This window comes from Phoca vitulina, unplaced genomic scaffold (genome assembly GCF_004348235.1).
Source record: "Phoca vitulina isolate PV1807 unplaced genomic scaffold, GSC_HSeal_1.0 scaffold143, whole genome shotgun sequence".
NCBI classification, from domain to species: Eukaryota; Metazoa; Chordata; class Mammalia; order Carnivora; family Phocidae; genus Phoca; species Phoca vitulina.
Genome location: NW_022589846.1, coordinates 123,231 through 131,827, shown reverse-complemented (window position 1 = coordinate 131,827; position 8,597 = coordinate 123,231). Strand labels below are relative to the sequence as shown.

Below are 8,597 nucleotides of genomic sequence, written 5' to 3'. Positions count from 1 at the left end.
TTTTCATTTTAAGTATCCAACACGAGAAAGGCACTTACTATAACTGTGTTCATCAGTTGATTTGAAAGATTCATTGCCTTGTTAAAGGAGACTTGGAAAATAGTCAAGGTTCAGTGTACCCTTCTAGGAAAGTTACTTCTTGTTCATGCATTTTATACTGACTCGTGATTCTTGGTTTCATTGTGTATATAATGACAATAACTCCAAACACTAGGGAGTCCACCTAGTTTAAACCATGTGATTCCCTGTGCCTGACTTACAGGTGTGACTGCTCTAAACAGGGAAAATACAGGAGAGTTTCAGAACTAAATATAACCTCACACGGAGCAAGTGATCTACTAATGACAATATTCAGGCTCCTGGGTAAAGAAAAAAGGAATGTTTGGTTGGGAGAGGATGGAGAGTGGTAATTTGTGGTGACGCCATCGTGCCCAGAAGTGGGCATCTCCATGTGGCGTGGACATTCCAGGGTTCGAGGCAGCCGGGGGAAGGGGGGGGCAGACAGCAAGAAATATCAGGTGTTCACAACAACATAAATAATGTTAGCATCTAATTCCTTTTGCTCTGATTATACACTAGCCAACCTTTCATATGAATATTATCTTCCCAAATTTGAGGGCAATTATAAAACACACACACACTGGGCCACCTAAGTTTGCTTCTTGGTCCAAGTTTATAAAGCTGGCACTGACTTCAAGTGATTCTTGACTGTCCTTCACGGCCACCAGGCAGGCCCTGGGACAGCCTTCCAGGTATACCCAGAAATCCGGTCACCTCCCCACTCCTGCCCTGTGACCACTCTGGTCTGACTTGACACTTTTGGTCACCAGGAGCCTCCTAACAGGTGTCCTTGTTTCTGCCACTGTCCCCTTAAGATCTTTTCTCAACTCAACAGCCAGAGTTACCCTTTAAAAGGTAGATTAGGGGCGCCTGGGTGGCTCAGTCGTTAAGCGTCTGCCTTCCGCTCAGTTCATGATCCTAGGGTCCTGGGATCCTGGGATCCTGGGATCAAGCCCTGCATCGGGCTCCCTGCTCGGCGGGAAGCCTGCTTCTCCCTCTCCCACTCCCCCTGCTTGTGTTCCTGCTCTCGCTATCTCTCTCTGTCAAATAAATAAATAAACTCTTTAAAAAAAAAAAAAAAATAAAAAATAAAAGGTAGATTAGATCCTGTTACTCTTCTGCACAGAAACTTCAGAGACTTCCTGTCTCACCCAGTTCAAAGTCCTTACAAAGCCTGTGAGGCCTCCCATGTCATGTTTTTTCCTCCACCCCCTACTCCTTTCTCGTCGAACATTCTGTCCTAGCCTCACTACTGCAGACATGCAGTTGCCTTCAGCTCTGCCTGATTCCTCTATTTAGAAACTTGTGAAAATAACCTCGTGGCTCCTCTGTGCTCAGATGTTGCCTTTAGGACGCCTAACCCGACAACCCTGTTTGCTACTGCAACATGCCTCCCCTGTTCCCAGCACTCTGACCACATTCTAACGTCAAGTTTAGTTGACTTGTATGTTTATTTGTTGTTGTCTGCCTCCCTCCAAAGAATGAAACGGGCAGGGATCTTTGTTCGTTCACTGATAAATCCCAAACACCCAATACAATGACTGACACATAGGAGTGATCAATACATGTGTGGGATGAATAAATGGCTGAGTATGTTTCATTTGGGTCATCAGGACCTCATCCCTCCAGAGTTTATCTGAACTGGGAAGAGGGAGGGAGAGAGAGAGGCAGAAAAACCCATAACGTCAAGTTTGTGAACCCAAAAGCTACGCATCTAGATTGTGTCTCCTGTAAGATATTCGCTCCCCATGGAATTCTAGCCTGATGAGGCAGCCAACTTGCCATATCCATCATGTTAGAATAGGAAGAACCACCTCAAAAGCACTGGTTTCTAAACCATCAGAGATTCAGCTTCATGAGGGCTGAGATGGGGCCCAGGAATCAAATTTCTGAAACTCGCCAGATGATTCACCTGTAGAACCAGATTTGGGTTCTCAAGTTAGAGCATTTCCATTGGATTGTCCTGAGGCCTGAAGAGAACATTAGGACAGTGTTAGCGAAGAGAGAGGACCTCATCTGGCTAATTGTGCTTGTAGAATCAATGAAGAGGTATGTATGTGTGTGCTTTCTCTATTGTGCCATGGGTTTTTTTGTCAATGAATGCTAGTGAACCCAGAAAGCTTCAAAGGAATGATAAAAGAAGACATACATGGTGGAATTTTCGCAGAGGGACAGGGAAATCTCACAAAAAAGTCTTGGTCGATTTGACCATGGGAATGATTTTCAAGCCACTCAGTAATAGCAAAATCCACGCCTCTCTGGGATAGTACTGCGTATGCGCAGAGCTGAGCCGCCCTCGTCCACACCGGCACCGATTTGTAGGAGTAAAAGGGTACACGGTAGGCACGAAGTGAACGAACACCGGTGGCTGGACAGGGCAGGTTTTTTCGAGAGGGTGGAGAGTTCAGACGAGTTGGAGGCAGAAATGCAGTTTGGATTTTGAAAAATAAGCCTAAATCTTTAGATTTTATTTTGTAGGCAATTGCAATGTGTTGTGGGTTGTTTGGTTCTTCCATTTGTCATATATGAAGGGAAGAAAGGTTGGAAACAGCATCATCTCTTAGGAGGCACGTTTTGCTGTCTAGGTGTGGGTGAACAGGAACCGAACAGGTGTGTGAGGTAGTGGTAATAGAAAATTCATCTCCCAATAGAATACGACGAAATCAGAGAGGGAGACAAACCGTAAGAGACTCTTAACTCTAGGAAACAAACAGGGTTGCTGGAGGGGAGAGGGGGTGGGAAGGATGGGGTAACTGGGTGATGTAATGAGCACTGGGTGTTACACGCAACTGATGAATCACTAAATTCTACCTCTGAAACCCCCAAAAAAATTAAGAAAAAAAAAGAAAGAAAAGAAGTGACACTTGCTTGGGCCAGAAAGTGGAGTCGCCATTCTCAAAGCTCTGGTGGACATTTGCTGCCCATGAAACTGCTCCCTGTGTTTGAATTGTTTTCTCCACCTTCCGACTTTACCTTTTCCAACATCTCTGCATCCTTCTCCCCCTATCCTAAACCCTTTTTCGTGGGAGTAGTGCTTCAAATCATCCGAGGAGTTTAAATATACAGAGCCCGTGGCCTACCACAGACTTGTATTAAAATTTCTAATAGGCCATAAAAATGCCTTCCCGCCAGGGGGCGACCAGCCTATACTGTGCAATTTTAAGAGAGCAGGTCGGAGTAGCTCAGCGGAGCCGGTGAGCTGTAGCCACTCACCGTGATTCCGAAATTCCATACCTTAAAAGTGTTGATCTCCAAAATTCCTCTTGTTTGACGGCGGTTTGGGACGTCGTTTCTTAGTGTGCAGAAATTCAGTTAAGAAAAAACACTGCAAGAGAAAGTTAAAAAAAAAAAAAAGCATCGCCCAACGTGGGGCTCGAACCCACGACCCTGAGATTAAGAGTCTCATGCTCTACCGACTGAGCTAGCCGGGCAGTTAGGAAAAGGCTTCCCCCAATTTATTATGAGGACATACAAATTCTTCTTGAACCCGCTAGGAACGCGGGATTCTAGATTTTGTCTAATTTTTTTTTCTTTTTTTTTTTTTGTCTTATAAGGAGGATGACATGAAAGGCAAAACATATAAGCATCATCTGAATTTTTTTGTACTTCTCCACCATCAAAGCTTACACACACAGAAAAGGGAGGGGAGGTGCAAATTCATTTTCATATAAAATATTTGACAACCCCTGAAATACAGGATCCAATGATTTTTTTTATGTTTTGTCTACCACTGACTGCAGAAGTTCATAACAGATGCTAAACAAATATGTGCTTAATGAGTGTACCAAGAGTATCTGCAGGAGGCGAGAGAAAGCGCCCCTTCCCAGTAAGGAAGCAGAACCCCAATTTCCTGAAAGATGGGGGAATAGTCAACGCTATGCTAACGTGGAAAGCCGAAATCTCTTGTACATGGGTTGCCAAAACTCCAAATCTACAGTTCACTGTTTTATTTTTCCATAAAAAAGTGATGCATGAATGGTGGATGACATTGAATTGAGACGTGACCAGCGTCTTCCTATAGTTTCACACGATCACAACCGTGGAGTTGGAATGTCTAGAAGAACGAGAAACTCCAACCTTTGCAAGAATCACTTTAGAGTTGATGGAACGCGGAATAAAAGGTAATATTGAAAAGTGCTTGCTTCTTGTAAGTAGGAGTTAGTTACCATGTTACTTACTGGGATCGAGCGCATGTGCAGCCTACGCATTCCCACATGAAGGTGTAGCAGGTGAATGGGGTGGAAGCTGTATGCGTTTGTGTTGTGAGTTTAACGCTGTTAGTAAAAATTAAGTGATGGGAGGGCGCCAAAAGGCGGGCTCGTCCGGGATTTGAACCCGGGACCTCTCGCACCCTAAGCGAGAATCATACCCCTAGACCAACGAGCCACACGTACTGCCTATCTCTCTGAATATATTAAATATTTAGTAAATTTCTTTTTTGTATTTCATTCATGTTTAGGTGCATGTAACTACAACCGACCTTTACTTTGACTCTCCCTCCGTCCTTTCTATTGTTAAAACCGGGAAAACGTGGCTCCCAGCCCTTCCCCGGCTTTTCTCGTGACCCAGTCCTCGTAAGGGGCGTAGGAAGCCTCGCTTGCTCCGCAAAGGCCGAGACAGCGGCGGCGGCTGTCCAAACGGCAGAAGCCGGTGCTCCTCGCCCCTGCCCGGCGTCGGCGCGCGGGGGCGAGGCCCGAGCGGCCCCCCAGCCCCGCAGCGCGAGCCAGGCCGGCCGCTCGCAGGCAGGCCACCCCCGGCGGGCTGTCGGCGGGATCCCGGGGTTCTCCACGCCCAGAGCGGTCGCGTGGGAGCCCCTCAACGGGACCGAAAGCGGGGGTTCGGGAATGAATAAAGGAAATCAGCTGTGCCAGGAAGACGGGGACACAGAGTTAGGGAGCCGGGAGCCGGCTTCGGTGGAAAATGAGGCTGACCCAGGAAACGGCCGGAACAGCGGCGCTGCGGCGTCGGGACCGCGGGCGAGGGGTGGTTCCTTCCTTCCCCGCGAACATGCTGGCGTCTGCACGGATTCCTCCCCTGCCCCGCGTGCTGCTGGACCCGAGCCCGAACCCTCCGCCGAGCAGTCAGCAAACGAGCCCTGCCTTCTCTTCTCACACCTGTTTCCGGGCTATTTCGAGGGGCAGTGTTCGGACAGCGCACAAACAAGTGACACGCCTTCTAATGAATTTAATCACCCCTAAGGGGTCCTGCGGCTTTGCTGCTGCTCCGCGCAAACTTGCCGAGCACGCTGGCTTGCCAAGAGGGTTCTCGGAGCTCTCCTCGGAGGGTTCGGACTCGTGGCAAAACGTTGCCTGTGGGGACACGGCGGGCTGTCTGACCTCAGACGCTGATCCTCCTTTTCCACCCGAGAAGAGCCGAGGCTATTACTCAAGGCGAGGGGATGGAAAACGAAGCACGTGGCCCGTACGGGGATCGAACCCGCGACCTTGGCGTTATTAGCACCACGCTCTAACCAACTGAGCTAACCGGCCAGCTGCGCGAGAGGCGTTTCCAAAGTCTTGATAAGAAGGTATTCTTGTTATTGTTGCTTTTTGCTCCGCAAGCTGCATGGGGTAACCGAGCTGCTGACTTTGCCCCCACCGAGCTAGGCTTCGTCCTTTTCCCAACACTTGTCCTATTTTTTTCGTGCCATGACGCAGCAACGAGGCGCTAGCAATACCCCCTAATCCCCTCTCTGTATTTTCAGGCCAAGATTATCTCTGCCTTTGAAGGCAGCCAGATACTACAAACAGCCTGTCATTAATGGATCCCGGGCTGATTTCCAGGCTGCTCTGCTTCGGCCATCTCTCCCTTGGGTGTTTTTATCCACGTTTCCAGTTTTATTGGTTTCAGATAAAGATATCCCCCAGTATCTTGGAGTTATTCTGTTTCCCTCTCTAAATACACAATTCTAAATGCAGTGGGTACAAGAACACCGCAGGAAGTTGATGAAGAGGAGGATACGAAGTCTAATGATTCCACGATTTAAAAACATAGTTTCTGATTGTGTAGATAAAACGATCTGGAGATGCCGGGGATCGAACCCGGGGCCTCATACATGCGAAGCATGCGCTCTACCACTGAGCTACATCCCCAACCCTACAGCCGGGATCTTTATAACTCTTCCCAGTTCTTTGAATCCTATTTTTGTCCCCAGCACACAGAGGACTTTTCGAACGCTGAGGTTAAATTTTCCTTTGCCTATTCAGCAAAATCATGAAATGGTTAAAGGGATCACATTAGTGTTCCAAGTAGAGTAAGTCTTCCAGCCATCGGACCCTTGTCAAGCACTTAAGCTGGAGACCAAAGGATGGAACCAAATACCTAGAAATCTGATGAGAAAAAGGAGAGGGGGACTCTACTTTAAAAGCTTCTTTCTCACTATATGTTATCTAAGTCAAATTTAAATAAAAATTTGAAAATAAAATAAAAACCTTCTTTCTTAACTTTTTTTCTTTTAAGACAAGTGAGGGGTACTGCAGCCATGTTAGGCCGACTACAGGCGGATAAGACCACTGGGAAGTTGCAGTTGAATTAAGAGACAAGTAGAAGAGAACTGATGGGAAGTGTCTCACAACATGGGATATTTATTTACTTGAACATAAATTGGCTGAAGAATTAACAACCTAAGAAAAGTCTTGCACCTAGATAAAACGGATCCTAGTAACACAGGGGGCTCTCACCCACATGGAGCAGAAGGTTTTCTAGGGTCATAGTTTGCCTTGGGACTCAGGGCGTCCAGTGCTAAAACTGGGAAGTGTTAGTTACCCCACTGCCCTCTAGTCCACTCCCAGAATCCAGAATTCCCAGCCCAAAGCCTTAAACGGGCTTCCAGAAGGATGCAGTCTCTGGAGCACAAGGCTGGGAAGAGGAGGGAGGAGTGGGTCAGCAGCAGGCCTCCTGCTTTCCTTTGGACACTTGGTCCTAGCCCTGGAAATGTTAGGGGGCCCTAGTGTTCACAGGGCATGTGTTCAGTGATCAGTAGAATCTCATGCCCAAAATGTGCAGGTACAGAAGGACACCGATTGAGAAGATGATTATGTAAACAGAGATGCCTAAATAAACCTGAGATTGGTTTTGTGGTTTTTTTTTTTTAATAAATCCTTAAGTTTGAATTTTATCATGGAAGTTTCCACAGTATATTGTTCAGAAAATTAGAAACGCCGTAATAGATGCCAAATTATAAAGAACAGGAGACGGAAAATAAACCCCAAATTCAAGACACTGTTTATCTGGGAAGATGAAGAGACAGGACCCTGGGGGGACAAATGAATGTTGGTAATTATCTTTCTAAACTGAGAAATGCACCCATATTTACATGTGCACAGTATTCTAATTACTTTTCTTAAAATGCATACACGATTTAAGATGTGAACAACCAAGGACACTGGGTATATGGGAACTCTGTATATTTTTGCAATTTGGTAAATCTAAAATTACTCAAAAATTAAAAGTTTATTTAAATAAAAAGATTAATAAATAAATAAAGACAGCTGAGACCCAGCAAAAAAATCAAACCGCTCTCTGTTTCTCAACCTATACTCAGGAGTCCAAAGTGCTGCCTAAAACCTTAGAAGCACCAGCAATGGATCAGCTTCCTTTTGAAAGTGCTCTATTTGAGCCCAAATGTAGAATATTTGAGATATGTCTCTGGGAAGCCTAGGAACTGAAGGCCAGCATTCTGTAGTTCTTGACTGCACTGAAGTCTATACGGTACAGTATATATCTATATATATAGTATTGATCTGTACATAGAGTGTATAGCTATACTTTATGTAGAAAAAGAATTTGGGGCAATATTATATTTAATATAATATGGTTAGATCTTGGTATTAAAGAAGACCTTCCTTGTGACTGAGTTTCTATGCTGATTAGTGTATTTACAAGCATTTTCTGAATGAGCAGTTCTGAGCCAGAATCATAGGTCAAACCTGTAAAATAATTTCAAGTTTGTAGATAAATCAACTACAGTTGATGTGTCCAGAACATTCTATGTGAGCCCGGATAGCTCAGTCGGTAGAGCATCAGACTTTTAATCTGAGGGTCCAGGGTTCAAGCCCCTGTTCGGGTGTTAGCACTTTTCTTCCCTTTTTCCTGCAAACCCAGTAAATAGTAACAGGAAAGAAGATAATCTCAAATCACAGGTTGATTTCACTACAAAATAAGAAGGGATCCCGAGCACGGCATAGATATCATAACCTAGGACCTGTTCAGAAAACAGAAGGGCCTTTTAGTAAGGTGGCTAGAAACCGCAGCACACAAAACGTTTCGTCCAGAGCACAAGTAACAATGGCCACAAATTATCAAAAAGTCAAACTCTTATTTGAAAAGCCACAAAAACACAGAACTGCTCCCTCTGCCCTACACTGGAGTAGGCTCTCCTTTCCGATCCTCTGCTTTGCTCAGCCCTGGGGATGCCCACGTAAACCACAGGGGTCGTGGTGCCAGCACTTCGAGCTCAGGGCCAGTGGCAGTGGCTTCCAAACTTTTTTGGCCATGGCCAGTTTGAACTTGAGTTTACATCTGGACCCAGACACACA

General features: G+C 45.8%; 5 non-coding genes across 5 annotated transcripts; 1 reads left to right on the top strand and 4 right to left on the bottom strand.

The window, feature by feature from the left end:
- Nucleotides 1–3,418: 3,418 nt before the first annotated feature.
- Nucleotides 3,419–3,491, bottom strand: TRNAK-CUU. The gene has a single exon. It is a non-coding gene; the product is annotated as a tRNA-Lys (tRNA).
- Nucleotides 3,492–4,374: 883 nt separating this feature from the next.
- TRNAP-AGG lies at nt 4,375–4,446 on the bottom strand. The gene has a single exon. It is a non-coding gene; the product is annotated as a tRNA-Pro (tRNA).
- A 1,029-nt stretch (nt 4,447–5,475) lies between these two features.
- Nucleotides 5,476–5,549, bottom strand: TRNAI-AAU. The gene has a single exon. It is a non-coding gene; the product is annotated as a tRNA-Ile (tRNA).
- A 531-nt stretch (nt 5,550–6,080) lies between these two features.
- On the bottom strand, nt 6,081–6,152 carry TRNAA-CGC. The gene has a single exon. It is a non-coding gene; the product is annotated as a tRNA-Ala (tRNA).
- A 1,903-nt stretch (nt 6,153–8,055) lies between these two features.
- Nucleotides 8,056–8,128, top strand: TRNAK-UUU. Its single transcript has one exon. It is a non-coding gene; the product is annotated as a tRNA-Lys (tRNA).
- Nucleotides 8,129–8,597: the final 469 nt, after the last annotated feature.